Raw genomic sequence first — 27792 nt, 5'->3', positions numbered from 1 at the left:
ACACTTAATGCAAGTGACACCATTGAGCAGCCAGATGTCAGTTCGAAATTTGTTAGTATCTAGGGATGGCAATTGTTGGCTCATTTATTCATTCAATTGGTCATTCAAATGATATGTATCATGGCCGTTAAAAACATGTGTAAGTCACTGGACATGAGAATCTCTTGGTGATCCCTGAGATATAAAAGGGCAAGTTAGGAATTATTGCTGCTAAATGCCTGTTTATCCAAAGGCTGCTAGACAGAGGGTATGCCCCAGAAAAGTTCTGATGTTTTGTGGCATATTTAAAAACAAATTTGATTCTCATGGAAGGTCACAGAGACTGGCCCACTCTACTCCTGAGAGGAAAATTAAGAAGTTCTCCTACAATGGATGGGCCTCCGTTTTACTCCCTAACATCTCAATTTGAGGGAGATACAGTTTAGCTAAAATTTTGTTCTGAATGTCTACGAAATGAAATGTGATGTATGGGATAAAATATAAATTAAACATAGGTCTTTGACTTAAATGGAGAAAAACTTTTCATATACAATAATATAGGGTAATTCTGGTAAGGGCTATATGAGAAAATGAACAGTCAATAGTAAGTTGCTTGTAAGAATTCCAGAGAGAAAAGTTATTTCTTGAACATAAAAAGATAGATATAAACATACAGTGAAAATAATAATAATATAGACTTTTAAAAAACACAGGCACTGCTTTATAAACATTAAAAACCAATTGGGATAAGGATGTTAAAAAGTGAACAAGCAAGATAAATTAAGCTAATACAATAATAATTCCTTAGACTTGAAAATGGTAGTGTTTGAAGGTTTTTATTTTATTATTTTATTTTATTTTATTTTATTTTATTTTATTTTATTTTTTTTATGAAAGATTCCAGGAAGCCAGAGATTTCTGGGTAATGTTTAAATCTTTGGGAATTGCTCTGACATTTAATGGCAAAACGTAGACTTTTTTATGTCAAAACAAGTCAGAGGGGCAGGAGACCTCCATTACCTAACCTTAGTTGACCTCTTTACATGACATATCAGGTTACTGACCAAGGTGGTTATATGGGATTGGGCATAAAGTTCTCTATCCTTATTTTAATGTTCTAGCCAATATATTATATTCTGCTGCGGTCTGCATTTTTGTGTGCTCTTCCAAACCTCAGTGATGCTACCGGAATGAAGGTCAGTTTTGATATTCATTAAACTGAATGACCAAACAAAATTTTCTGTCTATATTACTAAACCTGTCTGGTTTTGTGACTGATTATCAACAAAAGGGTGCTAACTTACCTATGACATATATTCTATCCTTATTTGTGTATACTCTCTGTTTGGACTCTATTTGAGGGTTAATTTGTGTTTCAGTTTACTTGTTAGCCATTAAATTTTATTTGATTATAGAAATGTCGGACATTGTCTTTATTGGCCCAAACTAATTCCTTCTTAGATTTGAACAATAAAGGAATAATTCAATTTAACTACATAATACTTTTAGCTTTCCAAATGGTTTTATATATTTGTTCTCATTTTATTCTCATTAACACTTCTGTGAAATAAGAATATAATTCATAAGACCTTAACACTTCATCAGGCAAATGCATTCCCATCATAGATAACTTACCTAAGCCATAGAAATAGTTTGTTCTGCAAAGGACCCAAGACAACTGATTCTTTTTTTTTTTTTTTGACATTATATATTTATTTATTAAATTTATTGGAGGTGATATTGGTTAATAAAATTATATAAGTTTCAAGTGTATAATTCAAAAACATGTCATATGTATATTGCATTGTGTGTTCACCACAAAAGTTAAATTTTATTCCATCACCATATATTTTATTTGACCCCCTTTACCCTTATCTACCTTTCCCACTCTCCCCTTTGGACCTATATCTTATTCTCATGTTCTTATTGAGATCATAAAGGGGCTTGGAGGCTGTGGTGGAAATTGCAAGTTGTTCACCAAAACCTGTGCTCTACCGCTTCCACAGGAAGACAGAGTTATAACTCAGACAAAGCTGCCCAGCCAAAGGCTATATTTTCTTGCTCCTTCGGCAGTAAGTTGTGGCCACAGGACTAAGCTCTCTCTGACAACTGTGAGCAAAAGTGATGAATGTTATTCAAGCCTTGTCTTGAAAATTTGTATGCTTGCTCTTATAGCTCTTTCTTCCTTCCCATGGGCTGAAACAGTGAAAACCAGGCAGACCTTAGAAACCATATGTGGAAGGTGGAAGCATTACCCTCCTTCTGGGCTGGGTTCCTGAATGACTGAGTGGAGCAGAGCCTCCCCACATTTTTTACCTCCTTGCCCAATGACCTAAACCTCTAGCCTTGGATTGTTTCTCGTGAGATAAATTCACTTCTATCATATTTAAACCATTACATTTTCAGGAATATTTACTTCAATAGTTTAGCCTGCCTAATTACTATGGATGACTACTTGATTCTATTAGAAAAAATTTCAAGAGTATTCAAGCTAGGGTTGGTGATGAGACTGAAAATTATAAAGCCCTGCCCCTTTTCCCTCTCTCCATTAGATATTTTATGGGGAAGGGAAAGGTTAGGGGAAAGGAATAAAAGAGTGATAGGTTAATGATGGAGAAAGCAGTGTGGATGCAAGAGTTGTGGTAGAGATTTTCACTTCTTCAGAAATGAGAGTGAAATAAAAACATTTGAAAATATCCCTCCCCCCACTTTTTTTTTAACTGCCTAAAGCCTTTATTGAGTATTCTGAAATCATTCATTATCACCAGTTTAATGAATTCTAAATTCTTTGTGTTTGATTTACTATTCATTACAGTGAATCAGACACCTTTGTGTTTGGCCAAGGTTCTAAAATAAGCTCTGGAGAACAGTCATCCTGGACACATACTGCAAAAAGTAACTCCCACATTTTCTTCTTAAATCTTTACCAATCAAATTGTGTCTTTCTATTTAACACTTGTCACTTAGAGCTTTGTCTTAGTAGGTTATCTCAAAAGTCTTGCATGCTAGAATCTAGAGAAATAGAGAGATAAGCTCCACCAACATTTATTGATGATTAAAAACTACTTAATATCCTCCAGGGGTGCTCACGTATACACATTCATATAAAAACGAGGCCAGGTAGAAACTTTAAGGTGACCTCACAGGAGAAACCGTGGGGGTAGTATGTGCAATGACCCATAGTCATCACTACCTTAATAGTATCTGATCTGAACCTGGCATAGCTTCAGAAAAACTATGTTTTCAGGTTAAAACAAGAATGAGAAAAAAGGAGAATGTTGCTTTCTTCTACTATAGTAAATAGGGCATGAAGTCCTTATATTTTGCTAGTAGAACCAGTTTTACAAGTTATCTACTTACCCATAGGGCTTAGCCTTAAGGGAAAAAAAAATTTATTCAGAAAATGCCATAACAATATTTGAATTTAGTATCCAGAATTGAGTATACAGAATGAAGAACTGGATTAAAATAGTCATGTCTACATTTATTGGGACAAAATTTGAAACTAGAACTATTAATATTTTAAAGTTTTTCATGAGTGCATACTTCCTATTTCTGTTTTTGGCATGAGGAAGTGATAAAAGAAAGCTTCTTATTTTCACACCCTCCTTGTGTCCATTTATTAAGTTTTGGTAGATTCCTATGTACATTTAAATTGTTTTCCCAGATTATTTATTTTATATGTCGAAAAATGATCATTCATTGAATGAATCTTGGTCTTCTACTCTTCTCAGTCTGGAGAGGAAATAGCTTTAAGTAAGAAATCCCCACAGGGTATTTCGCCCCTCTGGATGAGAACATGTATGAGAGAACAAGTCAGGCCCATAACCCAGTGACACAGAGAAAGAAGAAAAAGACCCCATGAAGTCTTAAATTAATAAAATGATTTGCAAAGTTATTGAACAATAATATACTTTCACATTTCAAATTTTCTTTGCTTTCAAGTTTCAGTATCTGTCAACGGATGGCTGCTACTGCAGACAGCACTGGGGGGAAGGAGAGCAACAGATAAGTGAGGAGAAAAGGAATATATGTGTTTGTATGTAGAGTTCATCTCATTCATTTCTCTTTCCTGGTTCAGTTAGAGGAAGTATTCTTTTACCGATTCTTTTATTTAACAATTTGTCTACTTGGACAAAGACAAATCATCTTCAGCTTTTTGTGACCCTTAGGGAAATATTCTATATCTAGTGGTAAAACTTATTGATTTTATTAAAGCCACTATGAAATCTCTGCTTCCTCAGGAAGAAAACTATATTTTCCTTCGCTGAAGATTGAATAAGAGAAAATTATCAGAATAAATATTATATGTCATATTCAATGTAAACAGATATAAATAGAGAGGATACAGACATTGCCTTATTCAAGTTTGGAAATAAATATATATGTATATATATTGTACTTATTATAAATATACATATATTTTAAATATTCTTAATTAACAATGCTAATAAAATGCTTAAGACAAAAATTAAGTGTTCTAATCACTCACAATTTAGGTTTTCATTACATTAAAACAAAATTTTATGAACTGAGGACAAAAAGCTTTTCTCTCATTCTTCATTTGAGGAGCTAAAATAAGTTTTCATTCTTAACTTTTATCTTAAAAGTTTGGCTATGCAGCTGGTAGCTGGCTTAACAAGATATCCTACATCCTCTTCCACAAGGACTTCTGATATTGAAAGTCAATCCTGTGTGGCAGTTTTGAAGTTCTAAAACAATTACAAAGTTTTCTTGTCTCTAATGATTTTCCAGGACTGTGAGAACTCAGGTGTGTCAGAAAGGCATTTGAAAAGAACAGGGAGTACAAGTATTGGCATTGTTTCATTCAAATTAGAGTAGCTGCATTATAGCTTTTTTTCTTTTTCCTCTTTTTTTTCAAGAAAAGCTCTATGTTTTTTCTATTTGTAAAACTTCAACATTCTGGATCACAAGGAACATATGACATCTTTTTAACAAACAGCTCATATTTTTGTTATGCAATGGAAGAAAGTAGAATTGATTTCTTGTTACTGGAAAGAAGCTCTTGTCAAAATAAGTGATTGTCTGAGCAAGAAGCGGAAATTCAGCCTGTTGTGACAATCACTCAAGACAAGCCTGCACTCAGCATAAAAATTAAAGGGAGACCAGGTGAAAATGAAGACCTTACAAACTTTTTTTGTACTCAACTCTTCTTTCAACCCCTCCAAGGAAGGAGGATGTGTTTTTCCTTCCAAGCATGAAGCAGCAGGGTTTATCTTTCCTTGGACAAGCTAAAATCTGTCTCCTTGTCAGAAGAGACAGATGAGGTCACAGAGGAGGCTGCCTTTCAGAACAAGAGTGCAGACTCTGTGATTCTGGTTCATGACGAGAATGACGAGTTCTTGCTGGGGGAGCAATCAAATGCCATCTTGGTTACTGGACCACAAATTACAGCACTGACTTAAAAATTATACATATGACTTCTTGAGCCATGCCAAGAACCCTTTTCCCATTTTAGTGTTACTAGTGGTTGGTTTGTTTGTTATGTGTGACATCATTTTTTAAGGGTCATGAAACTATATAAGGAATAGAAGGACCATAATATGGTCACATGGGGATACCACTGCTTGGAAAGCAAAAATGCTTGTATATTACACATGTTTCAGCAGGGATCAGAAAAAGTAAATGATTTGAAGCAATCTATTTCAGGGGGAATTTACTTTTCTATATGCTCTATCCCAAAATATTGAACCATTTTTCCTAGCATGAGTTTTTTAAATAACGATATAACATTTCCCCCAAAATTTATAATTCCAACTTCATCATTTACTATAATTTTATATATATTTAAGTTTATTGCTGAGCTCATTTTTGTTTTCTGTCCTATTGATTTATCTATCTATTCCAGCATACCTTTTTAATTACTATGGTTTTTAATATATCTGGTACTAGAAACAATGTCCTTTCTCTTTTACTCAAAAATATTTTGGCAATTCTCACCTGTATAATTTAAAAAAAAAACCATTTTGTCAAATTTAAATAATTTTTAAGAAATTTATTGGAGTTTCATAAAATAATATGAGAAGCTGTGACATCTATGCAAATTTGTGGCTTCCCATTCTAAACTATTACTTATTTATATTTTATATATAGCTTCCTTTATGGTCACTATATTCTGGATGCTGTGTCCTCCTCAAATTTATATTTTGAAATTCTAACCTCCAAGGATGATACTACTAAGAGGTAGGTCTTTGAGAGGTGCTTAGGTCATGAATGTGGATGAGGATAGTACCTGATTGAGAAACTCCATGGAGATCACTAACACCACGTGAGGACACAGTGAAAAGGTGCCATTTGTGAATCAGGCTTGGGACCAGAATGTATAGTATACATTTGTTACACTCAGATGCTTATCAAATGAATAAAGATGGATTTCATTACTTTAAGTCTGCCTTTTTTGTTTGTAAAAGTCCTATTTAGCCTTCGTCTCTTTGTTTAAACCCTGAACTTATCAATTCTCATGATTTACATGGCTTGAATAAAATTTTTCTGTTTTAACATAAAATGCCACTTTCTGGATAGCAAAATATAGAAAAAAATGTTTGTTTTTAATTTCAACTGGTTTTTGGAAGCCCTCATAATAGAGAGTTAGATTATATCCCAATGTTATAGTTTTTAAAATTTGTCTACCCAAACCAAAATCTGTTATTGCTTGCCTTCTATTTTCGGGAAAAGGTTCACATGAAATTTATAAATAAATACGGAAAAAAAATTTTTCCTGAGAGTGTAGAACGTTATTATGCTTATGCTGGTCAAGTTATTTCAAAGCAAAAAAAAAAAAAAAAAATGATTTAAAGGGGCAAAAGAAAGGACTTTTGGATAATGAATAAAGGTAGATCCTTCCTGACGGCCTCCAGGGCAGACGTTTCACTCTTGTTTCCTCATCTTAGTCTAATCTGTAGCCTTTCCAAAGGCATCTTTGTCTGACTGATTTTCTGCCCTTCACCTGGGGCCAAGGAGAGAGCAACAAAGGCTTGTTTTCAAATTGAGGCCCTTTTGGAAGCAATCCTGGGGGGCGGGTAGATGTCATACTTCACTGCCAGGCAATAAGAGCAGTGGGAGAAGGGAAGAAAAAACATTCCAAATTAGTCAGAATTTTCAATACTTTTAAAATTCATCTTTAGGACAGGGCTCACAGAGATATATTTCTTGTTTTCAAGGATATTATAAGACTAGAGGAATGACAAGCCTTACTGCAGAACTCCTAAGCTATTCTAATCAGCATTAAAACAGTGATACTGATATAGATTTATTAGTTCCTGCTCCTCTCTATATACAGGTTTGTATAGATATACATATGATATGTACATGTGTAAGTATAAAAATTTCCCCATCCTTTATACTGTTTCTCAAGATTCCTAATATTACACAGTTACTAAGGCAGGCAATGTTGTCATAAGATGGAGGTCTAAAATGAAAAAGGCATTTACAGTTTATAATCTATTGTATATCTTTTTCCTTCTGATTTAGAATCTCATTTTATTTGCTTTTTCTATGATTAAGTAAAAACAAAGTTTCATTATAATACTTTCCCTCTCCAAACTTTCCAGATAATGATGACCTCTGAAAAGTCTGTTTTTCTCTGCCAAGCATACTACCTATTTTCAAATATATATGAGTATATATGTACAATCTAAAACACAAATAGGTTTTATTATTTATTAATAAACATTGTGATTAATTAAATAGATTCTAGAATTGTGCATCATTTTAGGGTTGTTCGATTCAGAATAGTTTTTGGTTTCAGCTGATAACTTGCCTCACTAAAACTACCTAAAAATTTGGTCTTAATTCCTTCTTGTAAGCTCTTAGAAAAGTAAACAGGAATTGCTAAAGATGTACCTAGCTATTCTCAGGGACTACTTTACAGCTCCCGCCAGCTCTCAAGTGTGCTGCTGGCATTTTCCCTTTTAAGGACAATGAAGTCCCATCTGTGAAGGTCACAGTGTCAGGCACTAGGATGTCACAGCCAGAGCGATGAAAGCCACCCCCTGACTGAGTTTAATATTGCCCCCATCAGGATCATCTCTGCAATGGAAGGTGTCAGTTACCATCCAACAATTTCAAGAGCAGGATGCAGTCAGGACAGAGTGAGCGCTACTTTTTTTTTTTTGCAAACAAAATAACAAAACAACAAAAACAGTACAGGAGTCATTGTTCTCTATCTAAACTAGAGGCCCAAACGAATCCTCCCCTGATTTAATGTGCAGATTCTGACTTGACACCCACGTTCTTCCTTGATGTCATTTCCACATGGCTATGAGGCACTTTCTATTATGATTTGTGCCAGCTGCAGGGACTTTTCCAACTGTCATGACTCTTGGACAACCAAGTCTTTTCTTTTGGCTTTTAGCTAGGCAGGCTATGGTCTTTAGGTTTAGCTTTGGGAAGCTGCCCCCTACTGGGCTCTTTGTGGTAAGAAAACTCCTGAACTTAGGAAGAGGAACTACTGCAGTTGCCCCTGAATGGACCATGGACTTTGGAACCTCGTGGATGACACAGTTGTTTACCCTCTTGTTATCTATCTGAAAACTTCATCAAGTGATACATTTCGAATCCCCTGACTGTCTCATGACCAACTTGTAGGTATTAGGCAAAGCTTAGTCTGGGAAGATTGTCATAATATTGTTGACTGGATTGTCTCAGGAAAAGTTTAACCATTCCAGGCAACCTTTATGCTCACATCACTAACTCTGAGAGGTCAAAGGTATCATGTAGAATAGTTACATTCTTAAAATTGACTCATGAACTTGGCTGTGAGTAGCAGACTCATCCCTGGTCTAACAGACGAGATGACAAAGGGCCCAAACATTCACTTCCTCAAAACCAATGATAGCAAGAATAAAGAAGGGGTCAGTCATGTGAAAGAAAGCCTGGATAAAGGCCAGGTCTATACCAAAGAAGCTGTCAGTTTCTCTGCACTTTTCACACATACCCAAACATTTGACTTAGAAGATATCAGAGCAAAATGAAGATAAATGTTATTTGAAGTTTGTTCTGGTATCATTGTCACTATCACAGGGCACAAGCTCCCCATGAGAACACTTCTGTTTCATTAATCACACTTTCTTTTGAAAATGTAACTAAATGTGAATGATGTCATTTCTACTGCTGCTTTTGCTTTACAAATAGGCTTTGAGTAATTTTATTTCATGAACGTTAATATTTCTCTGTTGGATATGAGAAAGGTTATTGTAGTATGCAATGGAGTGAAATATTTGTTTTATGTAAAGAAAGAAATACGATAATTTTTATTTATACTTGTGCAACTTAGGTCAGGCTGCCCTAAAGAATTCTATTTTGTAAAGATTAAGTCTTTGGGATGATTTCATCAGAAATTTAAGTTACAGCAGAAAACAAATGTAGCCTTTGCATTTTTGTTATGCATAGTACCCTTAATTTTCTAGAATAAGACAAAAACCAGTTATTATAAATAATTTTGAATGAAACTCTGATTTATTATTTTATATTTAAAGACCTCCAAGAGTTTGAGATAATCAACACAACCTTTTTTGTTCTAAGGTAAATTAACAAAAAGAAATCTACTAATGATATAATTTTAAGTGCAACATTAAAACAACAATATATTTTTTAAGGACTTTTTTTCTTATGGTCATGGAAAGACAAGTTACCAATTGCCTTTAGAAATTTATTTTGGTATATGTGCAGTTATTTCAATTAAAGAGATATAATATAATACATCAATAATAATGATAGAAGGTTAAATTGTGTTTTAAATACAGGACTATAGGACAGGAGAGAGATTTTTCGTGTTTTTTTTTTGTTTGTTTTTTTTTTAAGGAGCAGATGGGGTGGAAATTTGAGTGGCTAGCAGGGGAATTCTTTTATGTTCCTTCCCTTTTCCCTTAAATTAAGAGGTAAGCTGAAAATACATTTTAATCTTTGGTTTTATAAATAAGCAGTGAAGTCTAAACAAAAATTGTTTTTCTTCTCTGTGGTTAATTCCACTCTCATACTTCCCTTTCCATCATTATTCTTTCTTAAGACCTATAACATGGGACCCTTGCTGCCTGGGTTGGATGCCTCTGCCCCCAATTAAAATTCCATCTTTAAAAACTGCCCAGGGGGGAATTTGGAGGATGAGCTTCCTGCTAGACATAAATTAAAGTTAAATTAAGAGTAAAAAAGTATATTCTGGTTTGATGATTTAAATGGTAGTTATAGAAACTTGTTATCACCTTGAACCATTTTGGCAAGGACTTCCTGAAATGATAGGCCTGAATAGTAGTATGAAAGGTAGTGAAATACTATAGAATATGGCATTTTAAAATAGTGTCATATTTCCCCAGAAATCTGAGAGTGTGTGAAAGGTCTCTAGAACTAGTAGGCAGATTCCAACCCATTTTGGAATATAGTTCCAAACTTCCACTGATGCTTTCTGATTTGCATAATGTTTATCTCCTCTCTACCTCCTTTTCAGGGACTAATTAATAAATACAGATACAGTAATTTTAATGACAGGGCAGAAGAGTTTACTAGATAATAAATCAGGAAATATAATCATGACATTTTGTGTTACCTCGGTGGAATTGCCAGAGAAATTGAAACTGACCTCACATGATTTTTCCAATTAGAATTGAGTTCTGATAGAGGAGGCAAGCAAGATATCTATAATGACAAGTCAGTAATTCCAGATTCAATACCCAATACACAAAATTATGTCAGGGTTTTGTTATAACTTAGAGAAAATGAAATTTGATCATCAAGATAATATAGATAATGAACTGACTTAGTGTCATGTTTCCCAAACTGGGATACACAGCAATGGCATATGGGTTATTGTAACCACAGGAAGAGCCTGCGGCTTCTTCTTACTGTGTCAATTTACATGGGAGTTTGGAATAAAAGAAAATCAGCAATTTAACTGACAAAACATTTTCAAATAATTTTATGCTACCCTAATAGAAACATATGATGAAGTAGATTATAAAATTCAACAGATTTAAGACAAAACATTAACAAGAAATTTTGAATGGGCAAAGGCCCTCTACAGACTGATGTCCCCTCCCTCCGCTGCCCCCAGGTACTTTACCTAGAAAAATGCTTTGGAAGCCAAACTATCATATTTCTCATCTTGGCACTGTGGTTGATTGATGGCAGTTAATATTTCATGCATCAGTAAAATTGGTTACATCTTTTAACATAATCGAGGAATTCTTAGAAAATTGGTATTATAGAGTTGAATATTGTCTTAACCCATTCAAATGGATAAAAGTATGAACACCACTATTCAAAGTCTTTGGATCTACCTGAGAGGAAAAAAAAGAGAAGTTAGAAGCAGAGATATCACAACTGTTACTGAAGCATAACTGTGATTTATATGTGCTTGAAAAGCTTCGTCCTCTACCATACCTTTGTTCTCAGGGTTATCTTTCAAAACAGGGAAAAAATGCATGTTTAATACTGAGTGATTTAATGAGTGGCCAAGATTATGACTTATAATCTTGTATTTTAAGATTGTCTGTGGACATAATTTAATAGGTTCCCTCTTTGGTTCCAAAACAAGAGATCAATTAAAGAAGAATTCTTTTATCTGGTTGAAATTTATAAAACAATTTCTGGGAATGACATTGCAGTGCAACTTATTTGGTCTCAGTTACTCCTCAGTATCTACCAGTACAACTACCCCAAGGAAAAGGTGCCCTTTGATGTTATAAGAAGTCTCTGATGAGCATTAAAGGAAATGTGCAACAAATAAAACCCCTACTCTTCTTTCTTTTAAAAAATACTATATCACTTTCCTCTTCTTTTTATTTCTTTTTTTTTTTTTGCTCTTTTTTTTTTCTTTGTGAATGGGAATGATAAGTGCAAACATATGTAAGTAGTTATGAATTCATTGAACATGATTATCCTTTGAATTTTTCTTGGTTAGTTACTATGTTGATTTGAAAAACTTTGATAGAAAAAGATTAAGAGAAAAGAGAATGAAAGGTGGATCAAGCAGTCATATGGCACTAAATTTTTTTTCAGGTATAGGATATTCATATCCAATTACACAGTCTAATTGTCAAAGAAGAGGTAGCTTGTTTTCTTTCCTCTTTATTCTCAATGTATTTCCCAGTATTTAGTGCTGGAGGCCTCTTTAAAAACAAACAAGGGACCTTAAAGATTATGATAAATTGATTGTATTAATGTCTCCAATTTTCCATGGATATTTGTTCCATGTCCTTTGGTGGAGACTTCTAAGGTTGAAACTCACTTTCGAATGTCTGTTTCTTTTTATGGACCCCTGGCATTGCCATGAGAACATGCCCTGGATAGCCTGCAGAACAAATATAAGAGGAATTCAGTGAAGGAGAGCTAGGTTTTCCCAGTGTTGTTGTCAAGATTAGCTAAGAATAGCTGACCAGCTAGCTGACAGCAGATGCATGAGTGAGCCTAGCTGAGATCAACCAACTTATTGGTTGAAAGAAAATATGGGCTTTGTTTTGGATACTTCCAACATAAAAGATGAAACAATCAAAAACATAATATATAAGTTATTGACTGCTGTACAATAAATTATGTAAAACATGGCTTAAAATAACATACATTTAGCATGTCACAGTTCTATGAGTCAAGAATCTAGGGGCAACTTAACTGGATCCTCTGCTCACTATATCACATGGACCACAATCATGGTGTTTTCTGGAGATGTTGTCTGATTATGAGGCTCAGTTGAAGAAGTTGACTTCCAAGCTCATTCATGTGGTTGCTAGCAGAATTTGATTTATTGCAGGCTAATAAGCAGAGGATTTCATTTGCTTACTGACTGTTGGCCAGAGACAAACCTTAGTTCCCTGACACAGGAGCCTTTTCGACAAGGGAGTTTGCTTCAACAGAATCAGCAAAAGCAAGAGTTTGTGAGCAAGAAGAAAGTCAATATTTTGTAACCTAGTCACTTAAGTGATATCTCATCACTTTCGCTTATCTATTCATTAGAAGTAAGTCACTACGTCTAGCCCACACTCAAGAGGAGATCACGCAAGGTGGGAGATTATCCAGGAGGTATTGAGTGCCATCTTAGAAGTCTGCCTGCCACAGTCAGAGTGGTCTAGCTGTTATTGTCTTAATGTTATCTCTCTTTTATATATATATATATATATGTATATATGTGTATATGTGAATATATATGTATATGTATTATATATACTGTATATGAAATATATATACACATGTGTATATATGTATTTCTATAAATTTTTAAATCTATAACATTTAATTATATACTATAACATCGTAACCAAATAAAAACATTATAATAAAAGCAAAAAATTATATAAAATTTGCACAAAGTAGTTAAACACTCAGCTTTAGCATACTTTAACAGCATTAGTAAAAATTTGGGGTGCTCAATAGTGTGTTGGAGTGTTGTTTTCAGGCTTTATTCTACTTGTGAGTTATTCTCTTCTATAAAAAGAAAGAGAGGGTTATATCTTTTTTGCTCTGCTCCATTGTAAGTAAAAAAAGGTAGAGAAAAGAACACTGAAAAATGAAGAGATGCTAAGGCCCAGCATGATTTGCACTTGCAGCTGATACTTTACACAATATTGGAGAAACAAATTTCTTAACTTCTTTATTGTGCACAGTTTTGCAATACTTAGGGCTGTAGACTGAGTTAATGAAGATGCTTTTATTTATTTAAATGTTGACATACATTATATTAGTTTCAAGTATACAACATAGTGATTCAACATCTATATACCTTACAATGTGATTAACTCATATAAATATTTGAAGATTCTTTACATAATATTTAGAGTGAACGACTTCAGATATGGAGAATGTTCTGTCATTAACAATATAGGCTCTGATAATATAAGGAGCTGGTCATCCCAACACAAACTTGCACAAAAGAGCAGACTCCGAATTATGAAACCTAGACTGGGCCAACTCAGAAAGATTTCTCTTCACATTTTTTTGACTTAGTTTTTCATCGACTCCCTAGTATGAGGTTGAGATAGACATTACTGGTGCGCACCAATATCCAGTTCTTTCTCTCCAGGATCACAGAAGGTTACACTTCCCAGCAACTTAAGTCAGGCAAGGGATGTAACTTTCTGGCCAATGGATCATGAACAGAAGTGACATGTGTAACTGTCTAGACCAAATTACAGAAGAGTGGGTCTGAAATTTCCATGTACTTGCTTCCCCCTGCTATGGTGACCAGTGATTTTTCAAATAGTGGAGTTCTCTGTCAACTTGAGTCTTTGTCTGACTATATAAAGAAAATCTTCACTTTCCAGTAATGAATGTGCAACATGTCTAAAGTTATTACTTTTTATTTTTTAATGTTAATGCTCTTGGTCTGTTTCCTTGTGCTGCTGTAAAAAATTACCTCAAACTAAGTAATGCAAATTTATTACCTTACACTTCTGGAGCTTAGAAGTCTTAAAGTTTGTCAAGCCTGCATTTCTACTTGAGACTAGGGGAGAATCTGTGTCCTTTCCTTTTCCAGATTCTAGATGGCACCTGTATTTTTTGCTTTGAAGTCCTTTCCTTGATCTTCAAATTAGCAGCAAAGTATCTTCAACTCTGTCTCTGTCACTTTGTCTCTCTTTCTCTTTCCCTGCCTGTTCTCTTCTTCCATCTTCATATCTTCTTCGGCTTTAAACCTCCTGCCTTTATAACACAAGGGCCTTTGTGATTACATTGGGTCCATCCAGATAATCTTGGGTAATTTCCCCACCTCAAAATTCTTAAATTAATTTTTCAAGTCCATTTTGCCATTTAGGGTAACATATTCACAGGTTCTGGAGATTAGGATATAGACATCATTGGAGGCATTTAGTCTACCCTTGGACTCAGGGGTTTATGTGTTACTACAGCATAGTTTAGTATATGCTGAGTAATACAGAAGCCCCTTGAAGTTAATAACATAATCTCATTGTTCATTAACTATATGAGTGTGTGTATGTTTAAATTAGCTATTTAGTGGGTTCAGCCAGTCTCAAATTTTCTTATAATTCTGCAAATTATAGAACTTGCTTCTTAAAAGTATGCACAAAATTTTTTAAAATGATAACTACCTCTGAAAGAATTACAACTTAAGACATTATATATATTAGTTGAAATGAGTAAAATATCTTTCTAAAGTCTATTTAATGATAGCAATACCCATATTTTGTTTACTAAGTTGTTTCCTATATGGACAAAAAAACCTTTTAGTCTGCAGGTACCCCATTATGTGATTACTTTCATCTGTATTATTATTTCATGTTCTACTAGGTGGAATATTATGATAAGGAAGCCCTCATTAAAAATAACATTTTTGTTATTTGTGCAGTTACATTCACAACACAAGCAGACAAAGACAGATTATTAGGGTACATGCAGCAAGACAGCAAATAAAATTTTGTGGGTTCAGTCATTATCTTATATAAGAGAGAAAGTTAATGGGTGTGGGGCCTGCTCTAACTTTTTATTTCAACTCCAGAGGGTCATAGATTTAACTATTTATTTATTAGTTACTTCATCCATTTGTCCTTTTAACATTCCTTTAGTATTCACTGGGATGATACTGTAATTCATTTATTAGATATAGGCATTGCAGACTAATTGAAAACAAAATTTTAATCTCATCTTCACTACTTACCAACTGTATTCAGTTGGGCAAACATGACCTCCAAGACCCTTAATTTTGTCATTTATAATCATGAGAATAGTATCCATACTTCAAGATTATTGTGAAAATTCGAGATAATGTACATTGAATACTTGGTACATTACAGAAATTCAACAGATGACAATAGAAACTGTGGTTATTATCTGACAGAAACGAGGATGCAAAGATGAAAACCACATAACTCTTAACCTCCAAACAACTAAAGAGGGAGCAAATAACAATGCTGGATAAAGTATCAACAAGCTGTAGATCAGTAAGAAGAGAGTGATTTAGTTTTTTGGGAGAGTCATAAAAGAGTTCAAATGATCAGGAACATTTGAGATGGTTTAGAAGAAGTGAACAAAGTGTCTGAGAAAGGAGACATGAAAGTAATATGTGTAGTTAAAACAAGATGAGAGGAGGGACCATACAGGAAACAGGAAACTTCAAATCATTTGGTTTGTCTAGAACATAGGACTTTCTAAAACTCTCCCTTTTTCACCATCTTACTCTTTCAAGATTCTGGAGTAGCATCTTCTTGTTTATGAATTCTTTCTTAATATATATCACTCAAAAAAATCACCTATTCTCTCATGCTCCTATTGTACCAAATATAAACACCAAATGCATTATCTCTGCTAGTTTTTAAGTTTTTATTAGTTTACTCATCTTTCCTCTCTACCAGGTTGTAAATTTCATGAGTTCAGTGATGATGCCTTATTCATTATTATATTTAAAAAAGTCAATGTTAAGTAATTATAAGAAATAATTCTTGAAGGGATGAATAAATGAATAGTGAGTCTACACTAGGAGACTAAAAGAAATCTGAGTGAGTTTGCTAAGCTACAGGTTTTAGATTTTTCTCTGATAGTAACAGAGAGGCACGGTAAGGGAAGAGGACAAATTGAGGAGCAAAAAATGAATTTTAGGGCATAATAATTGCTCAAGACAAGAGCTAAAGAAGAATGTTGTAGACTGAGGGAAACAGGCATATTCAAGACATATTTATAATTTAGAATGAACAAATCTGGGGAGTTGTCTGTTAATGGATATAATTTAAACTCCTGGTGGAGAACTTTGGGATGTTTCATAGGAAATTAGGAGAATATCTAGTGTTGGAGAGAGGAATTTGGGGACATTGGTGAAATCAAAACTGTAAAGATGGTTGATATCAGCAAAGAAAGTATGCAGACTGAGAATGAAAGGTAATCAAGCAAAAAAAAAAAAAAAAAAAACAAACGAGGAATATCAACATACAGGGGTGAAAGAAGAGCAAAAGAACAGATTAGGAAAGAAAGATTAAAAAGAGAAAAAAACAGAGAATTTTTCTGTATTTGAAGCTACGTGAGTTTCAGGAAAGTGATTATCATTAAACAAAGATAAAAAAGTAAATAAAATAATATGAGTTTTGGACAGTATCTTCTAAAATTAGCAACTAAGAAGTTTGTGGTGGCCTTTGTTGCCACAATTGGAAAGGAGACATCAGATTAAAATGTGTTAATAGAGAGTTGTTCAGAAAAGGAGGATTCTGTGTACAAATTTGTGTCTAAAGAATATTCTGACCTGAAGGATGAAGATAGGGTAGTTATTAAAAGATCAGACAGGGCCAAATGTGGGTCATTTTTGTACGTGAGACTTGACCATAATTATGGCCTGAGAGAAAAATCAAGTAGGGAACAAGTGAATGGAAACACAAGATAAATATAGGATTATTGTTGGAGCAAGTTTTATGAGACAATAGAGCAGGATAAGCGGAGAAAATGGGACAAAGCTCTGAACTCTTCCACGTGCCTAAAGTAGGGAAGAAAACTGTAGTCAAATTTGGTTGTAAAGTAGTCATAAATGTAACTCTGTGATTGTTTCGGGCATTTATTAGGAGGCTTGGCTTGTTTTTCTCAGTAAACATTTTCTGAGAATGTATTGTGTGACTAGTACAGAGACAGATACTTTCTCATTTATACTACTGTTTAATCTGAAGGTAAATTTTTGATCTCAAAGACAAGTTTAACAGTGAGACTGAAAAGCCAGTGTAGTGATAACCTTTTGGATAAAAAGACCTTAGAATTTCTTCCAATTACACCATCCAGAGCTGCTCCTTGGCCCATAGGTAGACTGGCCTCTCTTCTCACCTTGGGAACAGACACGCCCTGTGTGCTTTCTATGTGTCTAGATGGTGGTTGGTGGAGGAGTATACGTAGTGTTTATGTTTTGTGACCTTTGAGTCACCATAATTGCCTTTGTTTTATCAGTTTAGACTTAACAGCTTTGGAAGCTCAAGGTGTCTGCTATGTCTGGCTGGTCCTGGAAAGCCATTCATATTGGCAACGTGCATTGGAAAACACAGGCATCTAAAATGAACAATACATTTACCATTAAGATGAGAATCAAGGCTACTTATTCTAAGATCAATATTCTTCCCAAGAGGTAATTATAATTTTCATATGAAATTTATTTTGTACATGAAATTAGAAAAATCTAGTGTGTATGGAGAATTTCATTCTGATAGTGTTGGAACAGTAAAAGACATTTATGAATTTTCTCATTCTACTTTTTAGAAAGGAATTAAACATGGCCATTAGATGAGAATCCTATTTCCTAAATAGTGTTTAGGCTAACATAAGTTCTTCTCATTGCAATGTTTACTTTTCAACCTAAAATAAAGAATTTATTTTAGTTTGCTGAGCCTTAATTTATTTATGCAGTGGTTGGTCTATAAGATTGTTTTAATCAATCGAAGAGGGTTCTGTTTGACCTTTTCATTTTTCTACATTTCTCTTCTGTTTATCTGTCTCTTTGTTTTCAGCAGGCATCCTCATTTATTATATTTAATTCTGGCTGGTTCCAATCCTTTTGCAGAACTACATATTTAACCATTGGGGTTGGGCAAAGGACTATTTTTCTATTCACTTGGGTAAATGGCTAAAGTAAGGGACTTGTATACCTAATTTAAAAGGAGAAAAGGAGGAGAAAAAACTTTTATAGAAAGGTTATTAAATGAGTTTCTTTTGAAAAGAGAAATGGGTTCTTAGGTAAACACATCAGAGATAAGAAAGTTTGTGATAACGTTTGTTTATGCAGGTGCCATAAAACTCCCCCAGAGAAGGGATTTATGACAGTTGAATTTTGCGGGAGACTGCCTTTAGGTAGATAAGGGGAGTTCAGAAAAAGGTTCTTTACAGTGGTATATTTTGGATCCCTTAATTTCTCCTTTCTTAAATTTTTCTATAAGTTTCACAAATAAGAAGCTGAGTTGTTTGATTGTCCCTTATCCCATTGAACCAGTCCTCTAATCTTGATAATAGGTCAGTCCAGTTAAACAATTGTATCTCATTTCGAGATGCAGTAGTGGAGGCAGGCTCAGGTCATCCACTGAAGTTAGGCCTTTACATGGTGCAAGCAGTCATGTATTTATTGAAGGACATTTCTATGGAAACAAAAGAATAAAGATTAATGGTGGGAATAGACTATAAATGCAGTTATTTTTTAAAGTACATTCGAGATGTCTTTAAATGATGAAATGAGTATGATAGTAGCAGTATTATAATCATGTTTATTTTCTAGAGCAGAACATGACAAAGGCAGGTGTTCTAGTAAACTTTCCGAGTGGCCCATAGTGTTATGGTGATAGACTCTTTGTAGTTATATTAAGTTATCCAGCTTCAGTTTAGAGGGCTTAGGAAAAGAAAAGTTTTAGTTCTCGGTGATGCCGAATCAGGAGGGTGGGTGAATAATTAGAAATATTAATTACTGATAAAATATGAAGGATGTCAGGATCCAGTTTACAAAGTGAAAATAGTTCAAAGACAATGAATGGAACTAGAATCTGGTAACCCACGAGGGTAAGTTGTAGATTTCCATGAAACATAAAATTTGTTTCTACAAACCCCTCATTTTGAATAAAGATAATCAAAGTAAGATTACTCATGTTTACTGAATTATTCTGGTGTCATTAAATTTGGCCTGATCATTTACATAAGTACAGAAAGAATGGTAATTGACCACAAAACTTCATGGCTTTCTAAAGTTTGCTTTGCTGGAACTTTTACAAGGAATCTCAGATTGGACTTTTAAAGGTCTCTTGAGAATTGGAAGCCAAACTAAGAATTTGCCATCAGACATCACTTGTATTACTTATAAATTTGGGTGAATTCTTTTCTTTTCAAAGTTCCCAAAATATCCTAAGTTTTTTGAGCATGTCAGGAAGAGACATTTCTTACTCACTGGTAAGCCTTGGAATCCAATAAACTCGGTACAAGGCCAGTTACTCCAAGATGGCACTCTAAGCACTGGCTTCATAAAGTCAACACTAGTTTCTTAAAACTGTCTGGTAATATCTGATTCTATGTATATCCTTCTCAAAGATGAGATTCCAGTCAAAGCCTTGGTAATATAACCAATGTTGCAATTGTATCCTATTATAGGGAGAATAGATTCTTAATGAACTAATGCAAATAAGTTGTCATGAAAATAAGAATTCTCAATAACAGTTTCTGAATTCTGGAGGGATCAAGTAACAAGAAAAAGATAAATGCTTCATTTTTGATTTCAAAGATATAATCTACTAAATTGTATAAGTAGCTTCAAAGAAAATAGAAAGTTGTTCTTTATATAAAGAAAATAGAACATTAAAGATCCACCAGTAGTCAGAGAAAAAGTGATAAAAAATTATAATCACTTTTAATTAGTTCATTTAGCCCCACATAATTAATTCTTGTTCTGCTTGATCTTGGGTTACTGGTTTTATGAACTCATCAGCTCCTCCATCAGTTGTAGAAATCCTTACTCAATCCAGTATATGATCTTAAAGTTATTTCAGCAATGCCATCAGAAGCTTGTACTTCAGAGTACCTGTGATAGTACTTTCTCTGAGTCTCTGAGGCAGTCTTTTTTTGCTAAAGACCAAGTACTTTGGCCCCTTACTTATTGCAAGAGCTTTTAGAAAAGCATCAGTGGAAAACAGTAACTGTGAATGACAAAAGACTTAAAATGCTATGGTTATAGATATGGCTGTCTTTATCACATGCAACATTTTAAGTCCATAAATGGATTTATGATTAGTAACATTATACCAAGGCATATTATGGAAGGCAAGGACATTATCAAAAGTCTGGGAATTTTATATAATTTCTGAAATAGTTATTTTAATAGGATATACACATATAAATGTAAACTAGGAAGGTTAAGTATGTCTACTTATTTGACAGTGCTCCCATGCAATTTAGCATATTAAATAAACATACTTAATTTAACATCTATCTTATTACAAAGTGAAGAACAAATCCTTTGAGAGCAAATCTTTCTAGGGATCCTCTTGAAATTTGTTAGTTTGATGTCAAGAAGACTTATTTCGAATTTGATTTTGGGAGGTAGTAAGAATGTCAAAAAGTTTGAACACTTGATTGAATAGGATCACAGATCACTATGAAACCATACTTAGTTATCTATTGAACCAAAGCGATAAAAGATTTTAAAAGTAAATACAGGGGGTAACATGATTTTTTAAAAAAATGAATTCTTCTAACATTGAGAGAACTCTAAAAGACTCAGTTAGCTCTCTTTAATAATTGAGGATATGATAAAGACAACATAAAGTACAAGAAATTAATCTTGATATGACACAGATTTTTTTTTTTTCTAGCTGGATTACTCAAAGGTTAAAAAAGAAACTTTTAAAAATCTTTTATTAAGAAAAGATCAATAATGCAAGAAAACTTTGTCCTTTTAGTTTAGGGAGGACCCAAGAGAACTAAAGTGTTAAATCGAGCTACGTTCAGAGCTTGCATTATGCTCATCAGCCCTGTAGCGAGGACCTGGGGACACCTGCAGAACAAAGGAAGATTTCTGCTGAAATTACTAACAATCTATTTCCCACACCTGTAAAGGGGAAATAGGAAAAATTTTAAGTGGCTGCCCTACACAAAATAAAGTTCAATCCCTATGACTAAAACCATAGGGAACCTATGGGTTAAAGGCTGAGAACTACCAGCAGGTCTTTTCATGCTACATACTCCTATCCTTCCTGTCTATCCATATCAAAGGAAATGTGTACACAAAGTATTTAAACTGTAATGGCAAAGGAACTAAAGAATGATATATAAACTGAATTCCCCGAACACTGGTGAGGGATCCCTCTCACTGTCTTTCTCTCAGTCCCTCTCAGCGCCTTTACTCTTTGTCTCTCTCACTGTCCTGTCTCGATTGTCTCTGTTCCTCTGAGTCTCTCTGAGGCTCCCTCACTCTCTGCTTGTGGAAGGAGACAACACTCTGTCTATGTAGTGTTACCCTTTCTCTAATAAACTTTCCTTTTGACTCTAACTTTGGCATGAGTTTGAAGCATTTCTACACTTACCACTGAGAACTCTTCTCTCTCAGTGCAAGGCTTGGTCTCCCCACAACTTGGGGGAATTTGCCCTATCCTGTATCACTTTTAACAGAAAATAAAAAAACAAACTCTAGTTTTGCATTGGTATGCTACTGACACTGAAACTTATTTTAAAACTTTATGATAAATTCATTCAATCTTAGCCAGTTTGACCCAGGAGGTAACATTTTCTCTCACTCTTTATTTTTTTTCCGCCAACCTTTTATAACTTTCTATATCCATTTGGCTATTTTCCTTCATTTTCCTTGTTCTCATCTGGAATAACCTTTACGCTCTCTCTACACAATTACTTTAGCATAAGATTACTCTCCTCTTTTCCTTAGTAAAAACATTCTACATCTTTTTAATACTTTGCTTAGAGTTTTTTTTCTTCACTCTTATTATTTCAAATAGTTTTGTTTACATATATTGATTAAAATTTTTTATCCTTAGTACTCTTAATTTCCAGAGAAAAAGAGAAAACAAAGAATGTGAATTGTCTGTTATAATCAGTATCCTGTAGTGGATTAGCAAGTTTATGAATATATCGTTTCATAATTTCCAGAGAATAAGCTTCTTACTGTGGTATGATTTCTTAATGTGGCAAAAAGAACTTGTTTGTTAACAAACTCAAATATATTTAGTCTTTTTATAAAAATAAGAAGCCAAAGGTATTAAAACTTAAACTTATGATTAGTAAGTAATGTTTCAGTATTTTCTTACTTAGAAATGTAGATATTCAATGAGTATCTAATATTTAACTGAGTGTAACTTCAAAGTTTCAATTGGAAACTACATCTAAGCAGATACATCACAAAACACAATTATTGTTGAAAAAAAATCTGTCAAACAATGACTCGATTTGATTAAAATTAAATCTATAAGTATCATCATTTTAAACATCTAATATATCATGAGCTTACTTGACTAGTAACCTTGGGTAGAATAAAAATTGTATATCTGCATTAAATTTAGTGATGACAACTAAATATACAAACTGTTTTTAATAAACCAATACTACCAAAATGGTCTTATTTACCAAAGATTTTCCCAAACCATATGACCTTGAAATATATTTGAGTTAGTTTATATATTTTTGAGAGTTTTAAGAATAGTTAATTTATAAGCAATGACTCTTTTTAACAAGGATGAAGGCAAGAAGAAGAAATCATTTATTCTGTGCGTCTGTCCTTTTTATCTAAACCCTCTATAAAAATAGGCCCAGATTGAGACTTAGATGAGAAAAGGCTCAGGGGAGCCTGACTGTGGGTGGAGGCTAAGGCCCATGGAAATTACTAGTTAAGTTTTTCCATCTCTTAACTACACGATAGTCCTTTTTCCAAGGTCCTGGCTTTTTACAATATCTGCAAGTGTCTTGCAATGAATGGTAAAGGCTTTGAGGTTGATCAGAAAAGTGGGTAGCCTTTGTTACTCCTAAAGTTATATTTCTGTCTCTGCAAAGACTAGATTTGTAAGGTGAAAATTACTGATTTTTAACTCTTTTTTATTGCTTTCTTGCAAGCTATTGTTGAAGAACTAGTGGCAACTTCAACAATAACCCTTAGAAGCTGACCTGCCCATTCAACTACATTATTTTGAATTTGTTTTTCTTTTTCTTTTTTTTAACATCAGGAAGATTTCAGGCAGAAATCAAAAGATATTTATGTTCTAGGATGCTTGGATTTAGAGTTGTGTGCCTTCGGAATGTTTGTATAAATTGTTCTATAAAGACTTTAGGGTGTATTTCTTCCATCTAAGTACATAGGTCCACTTTAGTCAAATTAACATTTGGAAGGAAGGCTAATAAATTAGCTCCTATTGGGTCGGGTCTTTGGTATTGGCCTACAACTGGCCAACTTCTGATTATTTACAAGAAGGTCCGCCCATTAGTTATCTTGATGAAAAGAATTTCTTTCAGGGGTCATCTGGCTTGTAGCATGATCACAGCATAATTGTGGTTGGGAGGGTTTATGGTGGGTTTTAAATTTCAATATTTGTTTTAAATCTGATTTATTCTCTAATTTTGTCAAATGAGTATTTTAAGCTAGCCACAACACTTTTCCCCTTCTTTCAATTTGCTCTTCCCATAGGTACCTATAGAACCTTTGTTTAGGATGAGAGTTCTCTAAAATTCCTTTTAAATATAAAAGCTTTTCCAAATTAAATGATACATCATCAAAACATTGCCAATTTAGAGTCTCTAAAGATATAACTGTTTCAAAAATGTGATGCAAAAGCAATCAGCCTTTTTATGACTTAACACAGATATAAGAGGAATCTCCCAAAAGGATGTAGAAGATGCATCCCCATGGTCCAAAGTAACTCTCGAAGATAGCAAAAGAGCAAGAAAGAGACTTCTAAGAACTACTGGGAACTGACAATGATGTATAGGATACCCCACATTTCTCTCCAGTTAACTATAAATTCCTGAGTTCTCCACCAGCCTGATGGTTGGCCATATCTGAGCGCAGACCCAGCAGGCAGAAAACCAGAGAGAGAATGCTCTAATTGTATCCAAGGCAAGCTCTCAGGACACAAAACAAGACAAATAGGACATAATGATCTTGAGAGGAAAGGGACCTATAACAAGAGTACTCAAACCAAGAGTTGCAATACTCAAAGAACTAGATGCTTCAAGTGTTTCCCCGTGCTAATCTAAATTTTGAAAAAACAGGAAAGGCTCTTACTGTCTTCACTTGACCAGACCCTTGAAGAGATCCACGAGTTGACAGGTAAGAAAATTTACCTTTGCCGGCTTGGTCAGAGGTCCTGAAATATCAGTTGCATCCTCCAGAGTGATTAAGGAGTCCCAGCTATCCCATTTTCATTACCAAATTGTTGGGAAGGGAAAACTTTTTCTCCACCCATTTAGGTCAAATGACTGGAGGCTATGAATTAACCTGACAAAGGAAAGAATAGCAAGAGAGAAATAAAACACCAAGTTTATTCACATGGATATGTGCACACAAAAGATATATCTCACTAAATGGCTAAAGGTAAGGGCTTATATATCTAATTTAAAAGGAGAAAGGGAGGGGAGAGAAAAGGCTTCTGATAAGAAAAATTGGTTTATTTAGGAAAAATAAAGAGGTTCTTAGAGGAACAAACAGGAGAAAAGAAAGTTTGGGACAATGTTTATGTAGGTGCAGGTGGTCTTTTTCCATCTTCTTCATGGCCATAAAACTCTCTAGGAGAGGGAATTTATCATAGTCGAATTCTTTGGGAAGGCTCTGCTTTTAGGCAGTTAAGGGAGTTCCATAAAAGATTATTCACAGTGGCATATTCTGTATCTTTTTATACAATCTTATTGTGAGGCAGGATAGTTAGCCTAGGGACATTCCCTCATCCCTGAATACGGCTCTGGAATTTTTTTGTAGTTCCTTACTCAACCCCTCTGCCTGTTTCAACTCTTCAAGAAACAGTCTAAAGCTGGAGACAAGATAGATGGCCTTGGACAGCCCTCTCCCCTCCAGGTGGCATAAGAGACTAGCCAAAATTGAGAAGCAGGATGGATAGCTTTGGGACATGCCCCTGATCTGGGATAAGGCTCTGGAGTTCTTCCCTTGTCCTTCGTTCAGCTTTGGCTAATCATAATATTATTATAATATCACCTTGCATTGCAAATACCACGTCTCCACCCCCTACCGCCCCACTCCCCCCCGCCAAGGAAAGAAAAGCCCATAATCCAGACAGCTCCTCATGACTCGCTTTTCAAGTTGCTTGAACATTTCTCTTAAGAGTGTATTTTTGCTTTAATAAAACTTGCAATTTCCTGCTTGCTGTTCATTGTGTCCTTAAATACTTTCTTGCAGCATAAGACAAGAGCCTGGTCACCAGAGCTCGAGGTCGGGGTTCCTCTTTGGACAACACCCCACCAAACTCTCTAGCATCACTTATAGTTATTATCACATTGACTTCCATGACTGCCCTGCTCCATAATGTGAGACATAATTCCTGAAAGCCTCATACCTAATGACACTGAGGCTTACTGTCTTAAATATGGAGTATATTGTGTATTTTTTAAACCACCGTAAAGTTGAAATAATTAGGTTTTAAAAATATATTCATTATTTTTAAACTGTGGATAGAAAAATGGCGCTGTAATAAATCTAACTGAAAGTAACATCGCAGGGTGATCTGATCATAAATTCCTAATGGGGCAGGCCATGGTGGATAGTCAAGCCTCAGGCATATAATTTCTTTAGCAAAAGGTTTATCTTTGCCTTAACAAGCCCTGTTCATTGTTTCAGTGCATCTAGGTTAACACACCTTTTAAATGTCTTTTTTTTTTTCAGACCCCTCAGAAGCTTAATTACCCTCAAAAGAGCACATAATCTTGTTAACTATTGTGTAATCCAATTCCGCCCTTGCTTTCTCCCACCTGCATGCAATCTTCCTTAAGTTTCCTCCTTAATTCCAAATGCATAAAAGAAACTGCAAAACCGTCATTCTCCAGAGCATTTGTGAATCTTGCTTCCCGGCAACTGTCGTCAGTTTGGCTCAAATAAACTCTTATAAAAATTCTCTACAGGTTTGGACATTTCTTATGTCGACAAACCATTATGTGCTATAGGAAACACACAAAAAGACTAGAAATCCTGGCTTATATTCCAGTTTCTCACAAAGTCACATAATCCAAAGTTTCTTTTTTAAAATTTGTTTAAATTATTATTATTATTTTTTGCTTTTGTAAAATGAGAATAATATCACTGTTATGATATTGATGAGAGGTAATGAGATAAAAAAATGGAAGAACTTGGTATAGTACTTGGTACATAGTAGGTATTCAGTAAATCTCAATTGAATTTAAATGTGGTTAAACCCAACTATTCAGGATGGGAACAACCTAATCAATTTTATTTTCTCTTTGTTTTCATTCATTATTTGTCTTATTTTTAATGTGGTTTTAATCACAGCAGAGATGCAATAGTGTACTCTACTTTTTTTACTCAACATTTTTATACTACATGGTAATTTTTATACTACATTAGTACCGCATTATCCTTTTTAAAGTCACAATGCCATATTGTCACTAAAAATCAGTCAAGTGGCATCACACTCAATTACAAGTGCTAGTTATTTGTTTGGCAAGGTGGAAGCTTATACTTTCATATAATAAATTAATGGCTAAGTTAATCTTCATTTTTTAATTAAGAAAAGTCAACTAAGCATAAATATTGATTAAACAAATGGTGGTACTGAAAGCAGCATATAGATAATATATGTTACACAAATTACTTAGTGTCTCTCCATGAAGGGTAAAGAAGGAATCAATGATCAATGTTATTACCTGAAATATATAGGCCGAAAGCCTAACAAAACTATATTTACCTCAAATAAACACATCTATGACTTTTTGCATACATTACCTGCTTAATTGCTTCAGTGATCCATTGAGCTCTTTAAAATTTTATCTAAACTTTGTTTCAGTCATTAAAAATTATTATTTTTCTCATTACTATTTTACACATGTAAATACTGAGAAGATAAAAGGCAAAGAATGACTATTAAACTCTTTATAGGAAGTACAGAGAATACAGGCAAAAAAGAAAAATAAAATTTCAAAATGCTGACATTATTTTGAGTGGGAGTTTTCCCATTGTTATTGGTCAATATTTCTTAGTCTTAGACATAAGACAAACCTTAGGGAATCAGCATCTTAAATTATTTCTATAGAGTATAAATTCATCTATTCCTCCAAATAAGCTGTTTGTTTTTAGAAAAAAAAATCAGTGTTGAAGTTGAGACTTTACCATGTTAAAAGGGAGCTTAAATCTCTCATTTGCACTATCAGTTTACACCTCTATAAATCTTTGCTTTTTCCCTC

This window comes from Rousettus aegyptiacus, unplaced genomic scaffold (assembly GCF_014176215.1).
Source record: "Rousettus aegyptiacus isolate mRouAeg1 unplaced genomic scaffold, mRouAeg1.p scaffold_m13_p_4, whole genome shotgun sequence".
Classification (NCBI taxonomy): domain Eukaryota; kingdom Metazoa; phylum Chordata; class Mammalia; order Chiroptera; family Pteropodidae; genus Rousettus; species Rousettus aegyptiacus.
This window is presented reverse-complemented; position numbering follows the sequence as displayed.